This window comes from Chiloscyllium plagiosum, unplaced genomic scaffold (assembly GCF_037043375.1).
Source record: "Chiloscyllium plagiosum isolate Xiang-an unplaced genomic scaffold, Cpla_swu_hap1 HiC_scaffold_44, whole genome shotgun sequence".
In the NCBI taxonomy this organism is placed as follows: Eukaryota; Metazoa; Chordata; class Chondrichthyes; order Orectolobiformes; family Hemiscylliidae; genus Chiloscyllium; species Chiloscyllium plagiosum.
Genome location: NW_028270182.1, coordinates 13,005,317 through 13,027,897, shown reverse-complemented (window position 1 = coordinate 13,027,897; position 22,581 = coordinate 13,005,317). Strand labels below are relative to the sequence as shown.

Genomic DNA, 22,581 nt, shown 5'->3' with positions numbered 1-22,581 from the left:
TGAGACAGTGTCCCGGTGTGTATTGGAGACTGAGACAGTGTCCCGGTGTGTACTGGAGACTGAGACAGTGTCCCGGTGTGTATTGGAGACTGAGACAGTGTCCCGGTGTGTATTGGAGACTGAGACAGTGTCCCGGTGTGTATTGGAGACTGAGACAGTGTCCCGGTGTGTACTGGAGACTGAGACAGTGTCCCGGTGTGTACTGGATACTGAGACAGTGTCCCGGTGTGTATTGTAGACTGAGACAGTGTCCCGGTGTGTAGCGGAGACCGCGACAGTGTCCCGGTGTGTACTGGAGACTGAGACAGTGTCCCGGTGTGTACTGGGGACTGAGACAGTGTCCCGGTGTGTATTGGAGACTGAGACAGTGTCCCGGTGTGTACTGGAGACTGAGACAGTGTCCCGGTGTGTAGTGGAGACTGAGACAGTGTCCCGGTGTGTACTGGAGACTGAGACAGTGTCCCGGTGTGTATTGGAGACTGAGACAGTGTCCCGGTGTGTACTGGAGACTGAGACAGTGTCCCGGTGTGTATTGGAGACTGAGACAGTGTCCCGGTGTGTATTGGAGACTGAGACAGTGTCCCGGTGTGTACTGGAGACTGAGACAGTGTCCCGGTGTGTATTGGAGACTGAGACAGTGTCCCGGTGTGTATTGGAGACTGAGACAGTGTCCCGGTGTGTACTGGAGACTGAGACAGTGTCCCGGTGTGTATTGGAGACTGAGACAGTGTCCCGGTGTGTACTGGAGACTGAGACAGTGTCCCGGTGTGTATTGGAGACTGAGACAGTGTCCCGGTGTGTATTGGAGACTGAGACAGTGTCCCGGTGTGTATTGGAGACTGAGGCAGTGTCCCGATGTGTATTGGAGACTGAGACAGTGTCCCGGTGTGTATTGGAGACTGAGACAGTGTCCCCTTGTGTATTGGAGACTGAGACAGTGTCCCGGTGTGTATTGGAAGCTGAGACAGTGTCCCGGTGTGTATTGGAGACTGATACAGTGTCCCGATGTGTATTGGAGACTGAGACATTGTCCCGGTGTGTACTGGAGACTGAGACAGTGTCCCGGTGTGTATTGGAGACTGAGACAGTGTCCCGGTGTGTATTGGAGACTGAGACATTGTCCCGGTGTGTATTGGAGACTGAGACAGTGTCCTGGTGTGTATTGGAGACTGAGACAGTGTCCCGTTGTGTATTGGAGACTGAGACATTGTCCCGGTGTGTACTGGAGACTGAGACAGTGTCCCGGTGTGTATTGGAGACTGAGACAGTGTCCCGGTGTGTACTGGAGACTGAGACAGTGTCCCGGTGTGTATTGGAGACTGAGACAGTGTCCCGGTGTGTATTGGAGACTGAGACAGTGTCCCGGTGTGTATTGGAGACTGAGACAGTGTCCAGGTGTGTATTGGAGACTGAGGCAGTGTCCCGATGTGTATTGGAGACTGCGACAGTGTCCCGGTGTGTATTGGAGACTGAGACAGTGTCCCCTTGTGTATTGGAGACTGAGACAGTGTCCCGGTGTGTATTGGAAGCTGAGACAGTGTCCCGGTGTGTATTGGAGACTGATACAGTGTCCCGGTGTGTATTGCAAACTGAGACAGTGTCCTGGTGTGTATTGGAGACTGAGACAGTGTCCCGTTGTGTATTGGAGACTGAGACAGTGTCCCGGTGTGTATTGGAGACTGAGACAGTGTCCCGGTGTGTATTGGAGACTGAGACAGTGTCCCGGTGTGTATTGGAGACTGAGACAGTGTCCCGGTGTGTATTGGAGACTGAGACAGTGTCCCGGTGTGTATTGGAGACTGAGACAGTGTCCCGGTGTGTATTGGAGACTGAGCCATTGTCCCGGTGTGTACTGAAGACTGAGACAGTGTCCCGGTGTGTATTGGAGACTGAGACAGTGTCCTGGTGTGTATTGGAGACTGAGACAGTGTCCCGGTGTGTATTGGAGACTGCGACAGTGTCCCGGTGTGTACTGGAGACTGAGATAGTGTCCCGGTGTGTATTGGAGACTGAGACAGTGTCCCGGTGTGTATTGGAGACTGAGACAGTGTCCCGGTGTGTATTGGAGACTGCGACAGTGTCCCGGTGTGTACTGGAGACTGAGACAGTGTCCCGGTGTGTATTGGGGACTGCGACAGTGTCCCGGTGTGTATTGGAGACTGCGACAGTGTCCCGGTGTGTATTGGAGACTGCGACAGTGTCCCGGTGTGTACTGGAGACTGAGACAGTGTCCCGGTGTGTCTTGGAGACTGAGACATTGTCCCGGTGTGTATTGGAGACTGAGACAGTGTCCCCTTGTGTATTGGAGACTGTGACAGTGTCCCGGTGTGTATTGGAGACTGAGACATTGTCCCGGTGTGTACTGGAGACTGAGACAGTGTCCCGGTGTGTATTGGAGACTGAGACAGTGTCCCCTTGTGTATTGGAGACTGAGACAGTGTCCCGGTGTGTATTAGAGACTGAGCCATTGTCCCGGTGTGTACTGGAGACTGAGACAGTGTCCCGGTGTGTATTGGAGACTGAGACAGTGTCCCGGTGTGTACTGGAGACTGAGACAGTGTCCCGGTGTGTATTGGAGACTGAGACAGTGTCCCGGTGTGTATTGGAGACTGAGACAGTGTCCCGGTGTGTATTGGAAACTGAGACAGTGTCCCGGTGTGTATTGGAAACTGAGACAGTGTCCCGGTGTGTATTGGAGACTGAGACAGTATCCCGGTGTGTACTGTAGACTGAAACAGTGTCCCTTTGTGTACTGGAGACTGAGACAGTGTCCCAGTGTGTACTGGAGACTGAGACAGTGTCCCGGTGTGTACTGGAGACTGAGACAGTGTCCCGGTGTGTACTGGAGACTGAGACAGTGTCCCGGTGTGTACTGGAGACTGAGACAGTGTCCCGGTGTGTATTGGAGACTGAGACAGTGTCCCGGTGTGTATTGGAGACTGAGACAGTGTCCCGGTGTGTATTGGAGACTGAGACAGTGTCCCGGTGTGTATTGGAGACTGAGACAGTGTCCCGGTGTGTATTGGAACCTGAGACAGTGTCCCGGTGTGTATTGGAGACTGAGACAGTGTCCCGGTGTGTACTGTAGACTGAAACAGTGTCCCTTTGTGTACTGTAGACTGAGACAGTGTCCCAGTGTGTACTGGAGACTGAGACAGTGTCCCGGTGTGTACTGGAGACTGAGACAGTGTCCCGGTGTGTACTGGAGACTGAGACAGTGTCCCGGTGTGTATTGGAGACTGAGACAGTGTCCCGGTGTGTATTGGAGACTGAGACAGTATCCCGGTGTGTACTGGAGACTGAGACAGTGTGGCGGTGTGTATTGGAGACTGAGACAGTGTCCCGGTGTGTATTGGAGACTGAGACAGTGTCCCGGTGTGTAGTGGAGACTGAGACAGTGTCCCGGTGTGTAGTGGAGACTGAGACAGTGTCCCGGTGTGTATTGGAGACTGAGACAGTGTCCCGGTGTGTATTGGAGACTGAGACAGTGTCCTGGTGTGTACGGAGACTGAGACAGTGTCCCGGTGTGTATTGGAGACTGAGACAGTGTCCCGGTGTGTATTGGAGACTGAGACAGTGTCCCGGTGTGTATTGGAGACAGAGACAGTGTCCCGGTGTGTACTGGAGACTGAGACAGTGTCCCGGTGTGTATTGGAGACTGAGACAGTGTCCCGGTGTGTATTGGAGACTGAGACAGTGTCCCGGTGTGTATTGGAGACTGAGACAGTGTCCCGGTGTGTATTGGAGACTGAGACAGTGTCCCGGTGTGTACTGTAGACTGAAACAGTGTCCCGGTGTGTACTGGAGACTGAGACAGTGTCCCAGTGTGTATTGGAGACTGAGACAGTGTCCCGGTGTGTACTAGAGACTGAGACAGAGTCCCGGTGTGTATTGGAAACTGAGACAGTGTCCCGATGTGTACTGGAGACTGAGACAGTGTCCGGGTGTGTATTGGAGACTGAGACAGTTTCTCGGTGTGTACTGGAGACTGAGACAGTGTCCCGGTGTGTATGGGGGATTGAGACAGTGTCCCGATGTGTATTGGAGACTGAGACAGTGTCCCGGTGTGTACTGGAGACTGAGACAGTGTCCCGGTGTGTACTGTAGACTGAAACAGTGTCCCTTTGTGTACTGGAGACTGAGACAGTGTCCCGGTGTGTATTGGAGACTGAGACAGTGTCCCGGTGTGTATTGGAAACTGAGACAGTGTCCCGGTGTGTATTGGAGACAGAGACAGTGTCCCGGTGTGTATTGGAGACAGAGACAGTGTCCCGGTGTGTATTGGAGACTGAGACAGTGTCCCGGTGTGTATTGGAGACTGAGACAGTGTCCCGGTGTGTACTAGAGACTGAGACAGAGTCCCGGTGTGTACTGTAGACTGAAACAGTGTCCCGGTGTGTACTGTAGACTGAAACTTTGTCCCGGTGTGTACTGGAGACTGAGACAGTGTCCCAGTGTGTATTGGAGACTGAGACAGTGTCCCGGTGTGTACTAGAGACTGAGACAGAGTCCCGGTGTGTATTGGAAACTGAGACAGTGTCCCGATGTGTACTGGAGACTGAAACAGTGTCCCGGTGTGTATTGGAGACTGAGACAGTGTCCCGGTGTGTATTGGAGACTGAGACAGTGTCCCGTTGTGTATTGGAGACTGAGACAGTGTCCCGGTGTGTATTGGAGACTGAGACAGTGTTCCGATGTGTACTGGAGACTGAGACAGTGTCCCGGTGTGTATTGGAGACTGAGACAGTGTCCCGGTGTTTACTGGAGACTGAGACAGTGTCCCGGTGTGTATTGGAGACTGAGACAGTGTCCCGGTGTGTATTGGAGACTGAGACAGTGTCCCGGTGTGTATTGGAGACTGAGACAGTGTCCCGGTGTGTATTGGAGACTGAGACAGTGTCCCGGTGTGTATTGGAGACTGAGACAGTGTCCCGGTGTGTATTGGAGACTGAGACAGTGTCCCGGTGTGTATTGGAGACTGAGACAGTGTCCCGGTGTGTATTGGAGACAGAGACAGTGTCCCGGTGTGTACTGTAGACTGAAACAGTGTCCCGGTGTGTACTGGAGACTGAGACAGTGTCCCAGTGTGTATTGGAGACTGAGACAGTGTCCCGGTGTGTACTAGAGACTGAGACAGAGTCCCGGTGTGTATTGGAAACTGAGACAGTGTCCCGATGTGTACTGGAGACTGAGACAGTGTCCCGGTGTGTATTGGAGACTGAGACAGTGTCCCGATGTGTACTGGAGACTGAGACAGTGTCCCGGTGTGTATTGGAGACTGAGACAGTGTCCTGGTGTGTATTGGAGACTGAGACAGTGTCCCGGTGTGTATTGGAGACTGAGACAGTGTCCCGGTGTGTATTGGAGACTGAGACAGTGTCCCGGTGTGTATTGGAGACTGAGACAGTGTCCCGGTGTGTATTGGAGACTGAGACAGTGTCCCGGTGTGTATTGGAGACTGAGACAGTGTCCCAGTGTGTATTGGAAACTGAGACAGTGTCCCGGTGTGTATTGGAGACTGAGACAGTGTCCCGGTGTGTACTGTAGACTGAAACAGTGTCCCTTTGTGTACTGGAGACTGAGACAGTGTCCCAGTGTGTACTGGAGACTGAGACAGTGTCCCGGTGTGTACTGGAGACTGAGACAGTGTCCCGGTGTGTACTGGAGACTGAGACAGTGTCCCGGTGTGTACTGGAGACTGAGACAGTGTCCCGGTGTATATTGGAGACTGAGACAGTGTCCCGGTGTGTATTGGAGACTGAGACAGTGGCCCGGTGTGTACTGGAGACTGAGACAGTGTCCCGGTGTGTACTGGAGACTGAGACAGTGTCCCGGTGTGTACTGGAGACTGAGACAGTGTCCCGGTGTGTATTGGAGACTGAGACAGTGTCCCGGTGTGTACTGGAGACTGAGACAGTGTCCCGGTGTGTATTGGAGACTGAGACAGTGTCCCGGTGTGTAGTGGAGACTGAGACAGTGTCCCGGTGTGTAGTGGAGACTGAGACAGTGTCCCGGTGTGTAGTGGAGACTGAGACAGTGTCCCGGTGTGTATTGGAGACTGAGACAGTGTCCCGGTGTGTATTGGAGACTGAGACAGTGTCCTGGTGTGTACGGAGACTGAGACAGTGTCCCGGTGTGTATTGGAGACTGAGACAGTGTCCCGGTGTGTATTGGAGACTGAGACAGTGTCCCGGTGTGTATTGGAGACTGAGACAGTGTCCCGGTGTGTATTGGAGACTGAGACAGTGTCCCGGTGTGTATTGGAGACTGAGACAGTGTCCCGGTGTGTATTGGAGACTGAGACAGTGTCCCGGTGTGTATTGGAGACTGAGACAGTGTCCCGGTGTGTACTGGAGACTGAGACAGTGTCCCGGTGTGTATTGGAGACTGAGACAGTGTCCCGGTGTGTATTGGAGACAGAGACAGTGTCCCGGTGTGTACTGTAGACTGAAACAGTGTCCCGGTGTGTACTGGAGACTGAGACAGTGTCCCAGTGTGTATTGGAGACTGAGACAGTGTCCCGGTGTGTACTAGAGACTGAGACAGAGTCCCGGTGTGTATTGGAAACTGAGACAGTGTCCCGATGTGTACTGGAGACTGAGACAGTGTCCCGGTGTGTATTGGAGACTGAGACAGTTTCTCGGTGTGTACTGGAGACTGAGACAGTGTCCCGGTGTGTATGGGGGATTGAGACAGTGTCCCGATGTGTATTGGAGACTGAGACAGTGTCCCGGTGTGTACTGGAGACTGAGACAGTGTCCCGGTGTGTACTGTAGACTGAAACAGTGTCCCTTTGTGTACTGGAGACTGAGACAGTGTCCCGGTGTGTATTGGAGACTGAGATAGTGTCCCGGTGTGTATTGGAGACTGAGACAGTGTCCCGGTGTGTATTGGAGACTGAGACAGTGTCCCGGTGTGTATTGGAGACTGAGACAGTGTCCCGGTGTGTACTGTAGACTGAAACAGTGTCCCGGTGTGTACTGGAGACTGAGACAGTGTCCCAGTGTGTATTGGAGACTGAGACAGTGTCCCGGTGTGTATTGGAGACTGAGACAGTGTCCCGGTGTGTATTGGAAACTGAGACAGTGTCCCGGTGTGTATTGGAGACTGAGACAGTGTCCCGGTGTGTACTGTAGACTGAAACAGTGTCCCGGTGTGTACTGGAGACTGAGACAGTGTCCCAGTGTGTATTGGAGACTGAGACAGTGTCCCGGTGTGTACTAGAGACTGAGACAGAGTCCCGGTGTGTATTGGAAACTGAGACAGTGTCCCGATGTGTACTGGAGACTGAGACAGTGTCCCGGTGTGTACTGGAGACTGAAACAGTGTCCCGGTGTGTATTGGAGACTGAGACAGTGTCCCGTTGTGTATTGGAGACTGAGACAGTGTCCCGGTGAGTATTGGAGACTGAGACAGTGTCCCGTTGTGTATTGGAAACTGAGACAGTGTCCCGGTGTGTATTGGAGACTGAGACAGTGTCCCGTTGTGTATTGGAAACTGAGACAGTGTCCCGATGTGTACTGGAGACTGAGACAGTGTTCCGATGTGTACTGGAGACTGAGACAGTGTCCCGGTGTGTATTGGAGACTGAGACAGTGTCCCGGTGTTTACTGGAGACTGAGACAGTGTCCCGGTGTTTACTGGAGACTGAGACAGTGTCCCGGTGTGTATTGGAGACTGAGACAGTGTCCCGGTGTGTATTGGAGACTGAGACAGTGTCCCGGTGTGTATTGGAGACTGAGACAGTGTCCCGGTGTGTATTGGAGACTGAGACAGTGTCCCGGTGTGTATTGGAGACTGAGACAGTGTCCCGGTGTGTATTGGAGACTGAGACAGTGTCCCGGTGTGTATTGGAGACAGAGACAGTGTCCCGGTGTGTACTCTAGACTGAAACAGTGTCCCGGTGTGTACTGGAGACTGAGACAGTGTCCCGGTGTGTATTGGAGACTGAGACAGTGTCCCGGTGTGTATTGGAGACTGAGACAGTGTCCCAGTGTGTATTGGAGACTGAGACAGTGTCCCGGTGTGTACTAGAGACTGAGACAGAGTCCCGGTGTGTATTGGAAACTGAGACAGTGTCCCGATGTGTACTGGAGACTGAGACAGTGTCCCGGTGTGTATTGGAGACTGAGACAGTGTCCCGGTGTGTATTGGAGACTGAGACAGTGTCCCGTTGTGTATTGGAGACTGAGACAGTGTCCCGGTGTGTATTGGAGACTGAGACAGTGTTCCGATGTGTACTGGAGACTGAGACAGTGTCCCGGTGTGTACTGGAGACTGAGACAGTGTCCCGGTGTGTATTGGAGACTGAGACAGTGTCCCGGTGTGTATTGGAGACTGAAACAGTGTCCCGGTGTGTACTGGAGACTGAGACCGTGTCCCGGTGTGTATTGGAGACTGAGACAGTGTCCCGGTGTGTATTGGAGACTGAGACAGTGTCCCGGTGTGTATTGGAGACTGACACAGTGTCCCGATTTGTACTGGAGACTGAGACAGTGTCCCGGTGTGTATTGGAGACTGAGACAGTGGCCCGGTGTGTATTGGAGACTGAGACAGTGTCCCGGTGTGTATTGGAGACTGAGACAGTGTCCCGGTGTGTATTGGAGACTGAGACATTTTCCCGGTGTGTATTGGAGACTGAGACAGTGTCCCGGTGTGTACTGGAGACTGAGACAGTGTCCTGGTGTGTACTGGAGACTGAGACAGTGTCCCGGTGTGTATTGGAGACTGAGACAGTGTCCCGGTGTGTATTGGAGACTGAGACAGTGTCCCGGTGTGTATTGAAGACTGAGACAGTGTCCCGGTGTGTATTGGTGACTTAGACAGTGCCCCGGTGTGTATTGAAGACTGAGACAGTGGCCCGGTGTGTATTGGAGACTGAGGCAGTGTCCCGGTGTGTATTGGAGACTGAGACAGTGTCCCGGTGTGTATTGGAGACTGAGACAGTGTCCCGGTGTGTATTGGAGACTGAGACAGTGTCCCGGTGTGTAATTGAGACTGAGACAGTGTCCCGGTGTGTACTGGAGACTGAGACAGTGTCCCGGTGTGTATTGGAGACTGAGACAGTGTCCCGGTGTGTATTGGAGACTGAGACAGTGTCCCGGTGTGGACTGGAGACTGAGACAGTGTCCCGGTGTGTACTGGAGACTGAGACAGTGTCCCGATTTGTACTGGAGACTGAGACAGTGTCCCGGTGTGTACTGGAGACTGAGACAGTGCCCTGGTGTGTATTGGAGACTGAGACGGTGTCCCGGTGTGTATTGGAGACTGAGACGGTGTCCCGGTGTGTATTGGAGACTGAGACAGTGTCCCGGTGTGTATTGGAGACTGGGACAGTGTCCCGGTGTGTACTGGAGACTGAGACAGTGTCCCGGTGTGTATTGGAGACTGAGACAGTGTCCCGGTGTGTATTGGAGACTGAGACAGTGTCCCGGTGTGTACTGGTGACTGAGACAGTGTCCCGGTGTGTATTGGAGACTGAGACAGTGTCCCGGTGTGTCTGGAGACTGAGACAGTGTCCGGGTGTGTATTGGAGACTGAGACAGTGTCCCGGTGTGTACTGGAGACTGAGACAGTGTCCCGGTGTGTACTGGAGACTGAGACAGTGGTCCGGTGTGTACTGGAGACTGAGACAGTGTCCCGGTGTGTATTGGAGACTGAGACAGTGTCCCGGTGTGTATTGGAGACTGAGACAGTGTCCCGGTGTGTATTGGAGACTGAGACAGTGTCCCGGTGTGTATTGGAGACTGAGACAGTGTCCCGGTGTGTATTGGAGACTGAGACAGTGTCCCGGTGTGTATTGGAGACTGAGACAGTGTCCCGGTGTGTATTGGAGACTGAGACAGTGTCCCGGTGTGTATTGGAGACTGAGACAGTGTCCCGGTGTGTATTGGAGACTGAGACAGTGTCCCGGTGTGTATTGGAGACTGAGACAGTGTCCCGGTGTGTATTGGAGACTGAGACAGTGTCCCGGTGTGTATTGGAGACTGAGACAGTGTCCCGGTGTGTACTGGAGACTGAGACAGTGTCTCGGTGTGTATTGGAGACTGAGACAGTGTCCCGGTGTGTATTGGAGACTGAGACAGTGTCCCGGTGTGTATTGGAGACTGAGACAGTGTCCCGGTGTGTACTGGAGACTGAGACAGTGACCCGGTGTGTACTGGAGACTGAGACAGTGTCCCGGTGTGTATTGGAGACTGAGACAATGTCCCGGTGTGTATTGGAGACTGAGACAGTGTCCCGGTGTGTATTGGAGACTGGGACAGTGTCCCGGTGTGTATTGGAGACTGAGACAGTGTCCCGGTGTGTATTGGAGACTGAGACAGTGTCCCGGTGTGTATTGGAGTCTGAGACAGTGTTCCGGTGTGTCTGGAGACTGAGACAGTGTCCCGGTGTGTAATTGAGACTCAGACAGTGTCCCGGTGTGTACTGGAGACTGAGACAGTGTCCCGGTGTGTATTGGAGACTGAAACAGTGTCCCGATTTGTACTGGAGACTGAGACAGTGTCCCGGTGTGTATTGGAGACTGAGACAGTGTCCCGGTGTGTACTGGAGACTGAGACAGTGTCCCGGTGTGTATTGGAGACTGAAACAGTGTCCCGGTGTGTACTGGAGACTGAGACCGTGTCCCGGTGTGTAACGGAAACTGAGACAGTGTCCCGGTGTGTAACGGAGACTGAGACAGTGTCCCGGTGTGTACTGGAGACTGAGACAGTGTCCCGGTGTGTACTGGAGACTGAGACAGTGTCCCGGTGTGTACTGGAGACTGAGACAGTGTCCCGGTGTGTACTGGAGACTGAGACAGTGTCCCGGTGTGTACTGGAGACTGAGACAGTGTCCCGGTGTGTACTGGAGACTGAGACAGTGTCCCGGTGTGTACTGGAGACTGAGACAGTGTCCCGGTGTGTATTGGAGACTGAGACAGTGTCCCGGTGTGTACTGGAGACTGAGACAGTGTCCCGGTGTGTAACGGAGACTGAGACAGTGTCCCGGTGTGTATTGGAGACTGAGACTGTGTCCCGGTGTGTATTGGAGACTGAGACAGTGTTCCGATGTGTATTGGAGACTGAGACAGTGTCCCGGTGTGTACTGGAGACTGAGACAGTGTCCCGGTGTGTATTGGAGACTGAGACAGTGGCCCGGTGTGTATTGGAGACTGAGACAGTGTCCCGGTGTGTACTGGCGACTGAACCAGTGTCCCGGTGTGTATTGGAGACTGAGACAGTGTCCCGGTGTGTACTGGAGACTGAGACAGTGTCCCGGTGTGTACTGGAGACTGAAACAGTATCCCGGTGTGTACTGGAGACTGAGACAGTGTCCCGGTGTGTACTGTAGACTGAGACAGTGTCCCGGTGTGTACTGGATACTGAGACAGTGTCCCGGTGTGTATTGGAGACTGAGACAGTGTCCCGGTGTGTACTGTTGACTGAGACGGTGTCCCGGTGTATATTGGAGACTGAGACAGTGTCCCGGTGTGTATTGGAGACTGAGACAGTGTCCCGGTGTGTACTGGATACTGAGACAGTGTCCCGGTGTGTACTGGAGACTGAGACAGTGTCCCGGTGTATATTGGAGACTGAGACAGTGTCCCGGTGTGTACTGGAGACTGAGACAGTGTCCCGGTGTGTACTGGAGACTGAGACAGTGACCCGGTGTGTACTGGAGACTGAGACAGTGTCCCGGTGTGTATTGGAGACTGAGACAGTGTCCCGGTGTATATTGGAGACTGAGACAGTGTCCCGGTGTGTATTGGAGACTGAGACAGTGTCCCGGTGTGTAATTGAGACTGAGACAGTGTCCCGGTGTGTATTGGAGACTGAGACAGTGTCCCGGTGTGTATTGGAGACTGAGACAGTGTCCCGGTGTGTATTGGAGACTGAGACAGTGTCCCGGTGTGTATTGGAGACTGAGACAGTGTCCCGGTGTATATTGGAGACTGAGACAGTGTCCCGGTGTGTATTGGAGACTGAGACAGTGTCCCGGTGTGTAATTGAGACTGAGACAGTGTCCCGGTGTGTATTGGAGACTGAGACAGTGTCCCGGTGTGTATTGGAGACTGAGACAGTGTCCCGGTGTGTATTGGAGACTGAGACAGTGTCCCGGTGTGTATTGGAGACTGAAACAGTGTCCCGATTTGTACTGGAGACTGAGACAGTGTCCCGGTGTGTATTGGAGACTGAAACAGTGTCCCGATTTGTACTGGAGACTGAGACAGTGTCCCGGTGTGTATTGGAGACTGAAACAGTGTCCCGATTTGTACTGGAGACTGAGACAGTGTCCCGGTGTGTATTGGAGACTGAGACAGTGTCCCGGTGTGTACTGGAGACTGAGACAGTGACCCGGTGTGTACTGGAGACTGAGACAGTGTCCCGGTGTGTATTGGAGACTGAGACAGTGTCCCGGTGTATATTGGAGACTGAGACAGTGTCCCGGTGTGTATTGGAGACTGAGACAGTTTTCCGGTGTGTAATTGAGACTGAGACAGTGTCCCGGTGTGTACTGGAGACTGAGACAGTGTCCCGGTGTGTATTGGAGACTGAGACAGTGTCCCGGTGTGTATTGGAGACTGAGACGGTGTCCCGGTGTGTATTGGAGACTGAGACGGTGTCCCGGTGTGTATTGGAGACTGAGACAGTGTCCCGGTGTGTATTGGAGACTGGGACAGTGTCCCGGTGTGTACTGGAGACTGAGACAGTGTCCCGGTGTGTACTGGAGACTGAGACAGTGTCCCGATTTGTACTGGAGACTGAGACAGTGTCCCGGTGTGTACTGGAGACTGAGACAGTGCCCTGGTGTGTATTGGAGACTGAGACGGTGTCCCGGTGTGTATTGGAGACTGAGACGGTGTCCCGGTGTGTATTGGAGACTGAGACAGTGTCCCGGTGTGTATTGGAGACTGGGACAGTGTCCCGGTGTGTACTGGAGACTGAGACAGTGTCCCGGTGTGTATTGGAGACTGAGACAGTGTCCCGGTGTGTATTGGAGACTGAGACAGTGTCCCGGTGTGTACTGGTGACTGAGACAGTGTCCCGGTGTGTATTGGAGACTGAGACAGTGTCCCGGTGTGTCTGGAGACTGAGACAGTGTCCGGGTGTGTATTGGAGACTGAGACAGTGTCCCGGTGTGTACTGGAGACTGAGACAGTGTCCTGGTGTGTATTGGAGACTGAGACAGTGTCCCGGTGTGTATTGGAGACTGAGACAGTGTCCCGGTGTGTATTGGAGACTGAGACAGTGTCCCGGTGTGTATTGGAGACTGAGACAGTGTCCCGGTGTGTACTGGAGACTGAGCCAGTGTCCCGGTGTGTATTGGAGACTGAGACAGTGTCCCGGTGTGTATTGGAGACTGAGACAGTGTCCCGATTTGTACTGGAGACTGAGACAGTGTCCCGGTGTGTACTGGAGACTGAGACAGTGCCCTGGTGTGTATTGGAGACTGAGACGGTGTCCCGGTGTGTATTGGAGACTGAGACGGAGTCCCGGTGTGTATTGGAGACTGAGACAGTGTCCCGGTGTGTATTGGAGACTGGGACAGTGTCCCGGTGTGTACTGGAGACTGAGACAGTGTCCCGGTGTGTATTGGAGACTGAGACAGTGTCCCGGTGTGTATTGGAGACTGAGACAGTGTCCCGGTGTGTACTGGTGACTGAGCCAGTGTCCCGGTGTGTATTGGAGACTGAGACAGTGTCCCGGTGTGTCTGGAGACTGAGACAGTGTCCGGGTGTGTATTGGAGACTGAGACAGTGTCCCGGTGTGTACTGGAGACTGAGACAGTGTCCTGGTGTGTATTGGAGACTGAGACAGTGTCCCGGTGTGTATTGGAGACTGAGACAGTGTCCAGGTGTGTATTGGAGACTGAGACAGTGTCCCGGTGTGTACTGGAGACTGAGCCAGTGTCCCGGTGTGTATTGGAGACTGAGACAGTGTCCCGGTGTGTATTGGAGACTGAGACAGTGTCCCGGTGTGTATTGGAGACTGAGACAGTGTCCCGGTGTGTACTGGAGACTGAGACAGTGTCCCGGTGTGTACTGGAGACTGAGACAGTGTCCCGGTGTGTATTGGAGACTGAGACAGTGTCCCGGTGTGTATTGGAGACTGAGACAGTGTCCCGGTGTGTATTGGAGACTGAGACAGTGTCCCGGTGTGTATTGGAGACTGAGACAGTGTCCCGGTGTGTACTGGAGACTGAGACAGTGTCCCGGTGTGTATTGGAGACTGAGACAGTGTCCCGGTGTGTATTGGAGACTGAGACAGTGTCCCGGTGTGTATTGGAGACTGAGACAGTGTCCCGGTGTGTACTGGAGACTGAGACAGTGTCCCGGTGTGTATTGGAGACTGAGACAGTGTCCCGGTGTGTATTGGAGACTGAGACAGTGTCCCGGTGTGTACTGGAGACTGAGACAGTGTCCCGGTGTGTACTGGAGACTGAGCCAGTGTCCCGGTGTGTATTGGAGACTGAGACGGTGTCCCGGTGTGTATTGGAGACTGAGACGGTGTCCCGGTGTGTATTGGAGACTGAGACAGTGTCCCGGTGTGTATTGGAGACTGGGACAGTGTCCCGGTGTGTACTGGAGACTGAGACAGTATCCCGGTGTGTATTGGAGACTGAGACAGTGTCCCGGTGTGTATTGGAGACTGAGACAGTGTCCCGGTGTGTACTGGTGACTGAGACAGTGTCCCGGTGTGTATTGGAGACTGAGACAGTGTCCCGGTGTGTCTGGAGACTGAGACAGTGTCCGGGTGTGTATTGGAGACTGAGACAGTGTCCCGGTGTGTACTGGAGACTGAGACAGTGTCCTGGTGTGTATTGGAGACTGAGACAGTGTCCCGGTGTGTATTGGAGACTGAGACAGTGTCCCGGTGTGTATTGGAGACTGAGACAGTGTCCCGGTGTGTATTGGAGACTGAGACAGTGTCCCGGTGTGTACTGGAGACTGAGCCAGTGTCCCGGTGTGTATTGGAGACTGAGACAGTGTCCCGGTGTGTATTGGAGACTGAGACAGTGTCCCGATTTGTACTGGAGACTGAGACAGTGTCCCGGTGTGTACTGGAGACTGAGACAGTGCCCTGGTGTGTATTGGAGACTGAGACGGTGTCCCGGTGTGTATTGGAGACTGAGACGGTGTCCCGGTGTGTATTGGAGACTGAGACAGTGTCCCGGTGTGTATTGGAGACTGGGACAGTGTCCCGGTGTGTACTGGAGACTGAGACAGTGTCCCGGTGTGTATTGGAGACTGAGACAGTGTCCCGGTGTGTATTGGAGACTGAGACAGTGTCCCGGTGTGTACTGGTGACTGAGCCAGTGTCCCGGTGTGTATTGGAGACTGAGACAGTGTCCCGGTGTGTCTGGAGACTGAGACAGTGTCCGGGTGTGTATTGGAGACTGAGACAGTGTCCCGGTGTGTACTGGAGACTGAGACAGTGTCCTGGTGTGTATTGGAGACTGAGACAGTGTCCCGGTGTGTATTGGAGACTGAGACAGTGTCCCGGTGTGTATTGGAGACTGAGACAGTGTCCCGGTGTGTACTGGAGACTGAGCCAGTGTCCCGGTGTGTATTGGAGACTGAGACAGTGTCCCGGTGTGTATTGGAGACTGAGACAGTGTCCCGGTGTGTATTGGAGACTGAGACAGTGTCCCGGTGTGTACTGGAGACTGAGACAGTGTCCCGGTGTGTACTGGAGACTGAGACAGTGTCCCGGTGTGTATTGGAGACTGAGACAGTGTCCCGGTGTGTATTGGAGACTGAGACAGTGTCCCGGTGTGTATTGGAGACTGAGACAGTGTCCCGGTGTGTATTGGAGACTGAGACAGTGTCCCGGTGTGTACTGGAGACTGAGACAGTGTCCCGGTGTGTATTGGAGACTGAGACAGTGTCCCGGTGTGTATTGGAGACTGAGACAGTGTCCCGGTGTGTATTGGAGACTGAGACAGTGTCCCGGTGTGTATTGGAGACTGAGACAGTGTCCCGGTGTGTATTGGAGACTGAGACAGTGTCCCGGTGTGTATTGGAGACTGAGACAGTGTCCCGGTGTGTATTGGAGACTGAGACAGTGTCCCGGTGTGTACTGGAGACTGAGACAGTGTCCCGGTGTGTATTGGAGACTGAGACAGTGTCCCGGTGTGTACTGCAGACTGAGACAGTGTCCCGGTGCGTATTGGAGACTGAGACAGTGTCCCGGTGTGTATTGGAGACTGAGACAGTGTCCCGGTGTGTATTGGAGACTGAGACAGTGTCCCGATGTGTACTGGAGACTGAGCCAGTGTCCCGGTGTGTATTGGAGACTGAGACAGTGTCCCGGTGTGTACTGGAGACTGAGACAGTGTCCCGGTGTGTATTGGAGACTGAGACAGTGTGGCGGTGTGTATTGGAGACTGAGACAGTGTCCCGGTGTGTCTGGAGACTGAGACAGTGTCCCGGTGTGTATTGGAGACTGAGACAGTGTCCCGGTGTGTATTGGAGACTGAGACAGTGTCCCGGTGTGTATTGGAGACTGAGACAGTGTCCCGGTGTGTATTGGAGACTGAGACAGTGTCCCGGTGTGTATTGGAGACTGAGACAGTGTCCCGGTGTGTATTGGAGACTGAGACAGTGTCCCGGTGTGTATTGGAGACTGAGACAGTGTCCCGGTGTGTACTGGAGACTGAGACAGTGACCCGGTGTGTACTGGAGACTGAGACAGTGTCCCGGTGTGTATTGGAGACTGAGACAGTGTCCCGGTGTGTACTGGAGACTGAGACAGTGTCCCGGTGTGTATTGGAGACTGGGACAGTGTCCCGGTGTGTATTGGAGACTGAGACAGTGTCCCGGTGTGTATTGGAGACTGAGACAGTGTCCCGGTGTGTATTGGAGTCTGAGACAGTGTTCCGGTGTGTCTGGAGACTGAGACAGTGTCCCGGTGTGTAATTGAGACTCAGACAGTGTCCCGGTGTGTACTGGAGACTGAGACAGTGTCCCGGTGTGTATTGGAGACTGAAACAGTGTCCCGATTTGTACTGGAGACTGAGACAGTGTCCCGGTGTGTATTGGAGACTGAGACAGTGTCCCGGTGTGTACTGGAGACTGAGACAGTGTCCCGGTGTGTATTGGAGACTGAAACAGTGTCCCGGTGTGTACTGGAGACTGAGACCGTGTCCCGGTGTGTAACGGAAACTGAGACAGTGTCCCGGTGTGTAACGGAGACTGAGACAGTGTCCCGGTGTGTACTGGAGACTGAGACAGTGTCCCGGTGTGTACTGGAGACTGAGACAGTGTCCCGGTGTGTACTGGAGACTGAGACAGTGTCCCGGTGTGTACTGGATACTGAGACAGTGTCCCGGTGTGTATTGGAGACTGAGACAGTGTCCCGGTGTGTACTGGAGACTGAGACAGTGTCCCGGTGTGTAACGGAGACTGAGACAGTGTCCCGGTGTGTACTGGAGACTGAGACAGTGTCCCGGTGTGTATTGGAGACTGAGACAGTGTCCCGGTGTGTACTGCAGACTGAGACAGTGTCCCGGTGTGTATTGGAGACTGAGACAGTGTCCCGGTGTGTACTGGAGACTGAGACAGTGTCCCGGTGTGTATTGGAGACTGAGACAGTGGCCCGGTGTGTATTGGAGACTGAGACAGTGTCCCGGTGTGTACTGGCGACTGATCCAGTGTCCCGGTGTGTATTGGAGACTGAGACAGTGTCCCGGTGTGTATTGGAGACTGAGACAGTGTCCCGGTGTGTATTGGAGACTGAGACAGTGTCCCGGTGTGTACTGGAGACTGAGACAGTGTCCCGGTGTGTATTGGAGACTGAGACAGTGTCCCGGTGTGTACTGGAGACTGAGACAGTGTCCCGGTGTGTACTGGAGACTGAGACAGTGTCCCGGTGTGTACTGTAGACTGAGACAGTGTCCCGGTGTGTACTGGATACTGAGACAGTGTCCCGGTGTGTATTGGAGACTGAGACAGTGTCCCGGTGTGTATTGGAGACTGAGACAGTGTCCCGGTGTGTATTGGAGACTGAGACAGTGTCCCGGTGTGTATTGGAGACTGAGACAGTGTCCCGGTGTGTACTGGAGACTGGGACAGTGTCCCGGTGTGTATTGGAGACTGAGACAGTGTCCCGGTGTGTATTGGAGACTGAGACAGTGTCCCGGTGTGTACTGTTGACTGAGACGGTGTCCCGGTGTATATTGGAGACTGAGACAGTGTCCCGGTGTGTATTGGAGACTGAGACAGTGTCCCGGTGTGTACTGGATACTGAGACAGTGTCCCGGTGTGTATTGGAGACTGAGACAGTGTCCCAGTGTATATTGGAGACTGAGACAGTGTCCCGGTGTGTATTGGAGACTGAAACAGTGTCCCGATTTGTACTGGAGACTGAGACAGTGTCCCGGTGTGTATTGGAGACTGAGACAGTGTTTCGGTGTGTACTGGAGACTGAGACAGTGACCCGGTGTGTACTGGAGACTGAGACAGTGTCCCGGTGTGTATTGGAGACTGAGACAGTGTCCCGGTGTATATTGGAGACTGAGACAGTGTCCCGGTGTGTATTGGAGACTGAGACAGTGTCCCGGTGTGTAATTGAGACTGAGACAGTGTCCCGGTGTGTACTGGAGACTGAGACAGTGTCCCGGTGTGTATTGGAGACTGAGACAGTGTCCCGGTGTGTACTGGGGACTGAGACAGTGTCCCGGTGTGTATTGGAGACTGAGACAGTGTCCCGGTGTGTACTGGAGACTGAGACAGTGTCCCGGTGTGTACTGGAGACTGAGACAGTGTCCCGATTTGTACTGGAGACTGAGACAGTGTCCCGGTGTGTATTGGAGACTGAGACAGTGCCCCGGTGTGTATTGGAGACTGAGACGGTGTCCCGGTGTGTATTGGAGACTGAGACGGTGTCCCGGTGTGTACTGGAGACTGAGACAGTGTCCCGGTGTGTATTGGAGACTGAGACAGTGTCCCGATTTGTACTGAAGACTGAGACAGTGTCCCGGTGTGTATTGGAGACTGAGACAGTGTTTCGGTGTGTACTGGAGACTGAGACAGTGACCCGGTGTGTACTGGAGACTGAGACAGTGTCCCGGTGTGTATTGGAGACTGAGACAGTGTCCCAGTGTGTATTGGAGACTGAGACAGTGTCCCGGTGTGTACTGGAGACTGAGACAGTGTCCCGGTGTGTATTGGAGACTGAGACAGTGTCCCGGTGTGTATTGGAGACTGAGACAGTGTCCCGGTGTGTATTGGAGACTGAGACAGTGTCCCGGTGTGTATTGGAGACTGAGACAGTGTCCCGGTGTGTAATTGAGACTGAGACAGTGTCCCGGTGTGTATTGGAGACTGAGACAGTGTCCCGGTGTGTATTGGAGACTGAGACAGTGTCCCGGTGTGTATTGGAGACTGAGACAGTGTCCCGGTGTGTACTGGAGACTGAGACAGTGTCCCGGTGTGTACTGGAGACTGAGACAGTGTCCCGATTTGTACTGGAGACTGAGACAGTGTCCCGGTGTGTACTGGAGACTGAGACAGTGCCCTGGTGTGTATTGGAGACTGAGACGGTGTCCCGGTGTGTATTGGAGACTGAGACGGTGTCCCGGTGTGTATTGGAGACTGAGACAGTGTCCCGGTGTGTATTGGAGACTGGGACAGTGTCCCGGTGTGTACTGGAGACTGGGACAGTGTCCCGGTGTGTACTGGAGACTGAGACAGTGTCCCGGTGTGTATTGGAGACTGAGACAGTGTCCCGGTGTGTATTGGAGACTGAGACAGTGTCCCGGTGTGTACTGGTGACTGAGACAGTGTCCCGGTGTGTATTGGAGACTGAGACAGTGTCCCGGTGTGTCTGGAGACTGAGACAGTGTCCGGGTGTGTATTGGAGACTGAGACAGTGTCCCGGTGTGTACTGGAGACTGAGACAGTGTCCTGGTGTGTATTGGAGACTGAGACAGTGTCCCGGTGTGTATTGGAGACTGAGACAGTGTCCCGGTGTGTATTGGAGACTGAGACAGTGTCCCGGTGTGTACTGGAGACTGAGCCAGTGTCCCGGTGTGTATTGGAGACTGAGACAGTGTCCCGGTGTGTACTGGAGACTGAGACAGTGTCCCGGTGTGTATTGGAGACTGAGACAGTGTCCCGGTGTGTATTGGAGACTGAGACAGTGTCCCGGTGTGTATTGGAGACTGAGACAGTGTCCCGGTGTGTATTGGAGACTGAGACAGTGTCCCGGTGTGTACTGGAGACTGAGACAGTGTCCCGGTGTGTACTGGAGACTGAGACAGTGTCCCGGTGTGTATTGGAGACTGAGACAGTGTCCCGGTGTGTATTGGAGACTGAGACAGTGTCCCGGTGTGTATTGGAGACTGAGACAGTGTCCCGGTGTGTATTGGAGACTGAGACAGTGTCCCGGTGTGTATTGGAGACTGAGACAGTGTCCCGGTGTGTACTGGAGACTGAGACAGTGTCCCGGTGTGTATTGGAGACTGAGACAGTGTCCCGGTGTGTATTGGAGACTGAGACAGTGTCCCGGTGTGTATTGGAGACTGAGACAGTGTCCCGGTGTGTATTGGAGACTGAGACAGTGTCCCGGTGTGTATTGGAGACTGAGACAGTGTCCCGGTGTGTACTGGAGACTGAGACAGTGTCCCGGTGTGTACTGGAGACTGAGCCAGTGTCCCGGTGTGTATTGGAGACTGAGACAGTGTCCCGGTGTGTACTGGAGACTGAGACAGTGTCCCGGTGTGTATTGGAGACTGAGACAGTGTGGCGGTGTGTATTGGAGACTGAGACAGTGTCCCGGTGTGTCTGGAGACTGAGACAGTGTCCCGGTGTGTATTGGAGACTGAGACAGTGTCCCGGTGTGTATTGGAGACTGAGACAGTGTCCCGGTGTGTATTGGAGACTGAGACAGTGTCCCGGTGTGTATTGGAGACTGAGACAGTGTCCCGGTGTGTATTGGAGACTGAGACAGTGTCCCGGTGTGTATTGGAGACTGAGACAGTGTCCCGGTGTGTATTGGAGACTGAGACAGTGTCCCGGTGTGTATTGGAGACTGAGACAGTGTCCCGGTGTGTACTGGAGACTGAGACAGTGTCCCGGTGTGTACTGGAGACTGAGACAGTGTCCCGGTGTGTACTGGAGACTGAGACAGTGTCCCGGTGTGTACTGGAGACTGAGACAGTGTCTCGGTGTGTATTGGAGACTGAGACAGTGGCCCGGTGTGTATTGGAGACTGAGACAGTGTCCCGGTGTGTATTGGAGACTGAGACAGTGTCCCGGTGTGTATTGGAGACTGAGACAGTGTCCCGGTGTGTATTGGAGACTGAGACAGTGTCCCGGTGTGTATTGGAGACTGAGACAGTGTCCCGGTGTGTACTGGAGACTGAGACAGTGTCCCGGTGTGTATTGGAGACTGAGACAGTGTCCCGGTGTGTATTGGAGACTGAGACAGTGTCCCGGTGTGTATTGGAGACTGAGACAGTGTCCCGGTGTGTATTGGAGACTGAGACAGTGTCCCGGTGTGTATTGGAGACTGAGACAGTGACCCGGTGTGTACTGGAGACTGAGACAGTGTCCCGGTGTGTATTGGAGACTGAGACAGTGTCCCGGTGTGTACTGGAGACTGAGACAGTGTCCCGGTGTGTATTGGAGACTGGGACAGTGTCCCGGTGTGTATTGGAGACTGAGACAGTGTCCCGGTGTGTATTGGAGACTGAGACAGTGTCCCGGTGTGTATTGGAGTCTGAGACAGTGTTCCGGTGTGTCTGGAGACTGAGACAGTGTCCCGGTGTGTAATTGAGACTCAGACAGTGTCCCGGTGTGTACTGGAGACTGAGACAGTGTCCCGGTGTGTATTGGAGACTGAAACAGTGTCCCGATTTGTACTGGAGACTGAGACAGTGTCCCGGTGTGTATTGGAGACTGAGACAGTGTCCCGGTGTGTACTGGAGACTGAGACAGTGTCCCGGTGTGTATTGGAGACTGAAACAGTGTCCCGGTGTGTACTGGAGACTGAGACCGTGTCCCGGTGTGTAACGGAAACTGAGACAGTGTCCCGGTGTGTAACGGAGACTGAGACAGTGTCCCGGTGTGTACTGGAGACTGTGACAGTGTCCCGGTGTGTACTGGAGACTGAGACAGTGTCCCGGTGTGTACTGGAGACTGAGACAGTATCCCGGTGTGTATTGGAGACTGAGACAGTGTCCCGGTGTGTACTGGAGACTGAGACAGTGTCCCGGTGTGTAACGGAGACTGAGACAGTGTCCCGGTGTGTAACGGAGACTGAGACAGTGTCCCGGTGTGTATTGGAGACTGAGACTGTGTCCCGGTGTGTATTGGAGACTGAGACAGTGTCCCGATGTGTATTGGAGACTGAGACAGTGTCCCGGTGTGTACTGGAGACTGAGACAGTGTCCCGGTGTGTACTGGAGACTGAGACAGTGGCCCGGTGTGTATTGGAGACTGAGACAGTGTCCCGGTGTGTACTGGCGACTGATCCAGTGTCCCGGTGTGTACTGGAGACTGAAACAGTATCCCGGTGTGTACTGGAGACTGAGACAGTGTCCCGGTGTGTACTGTAGACTGAGACAGTGTCCCGGTGTGTACTGGATACTGAG

General features: G+C 53.9%; 1 protein-coding gene across 2 annotated transcripts in view; it reads left to right on the top strand.

The window, feature by feature from the left end:
- The window catches only part of tnk1 (tyrosine kinase, non-receptor, 1), a 138,448-nt gene that overhangs the window by 40,927 nt on the left and 74,940 nt on the right, over nt 1–22,581 (top strand). The gene's annotated exons all lie outside the window — the stretch shown is intronic.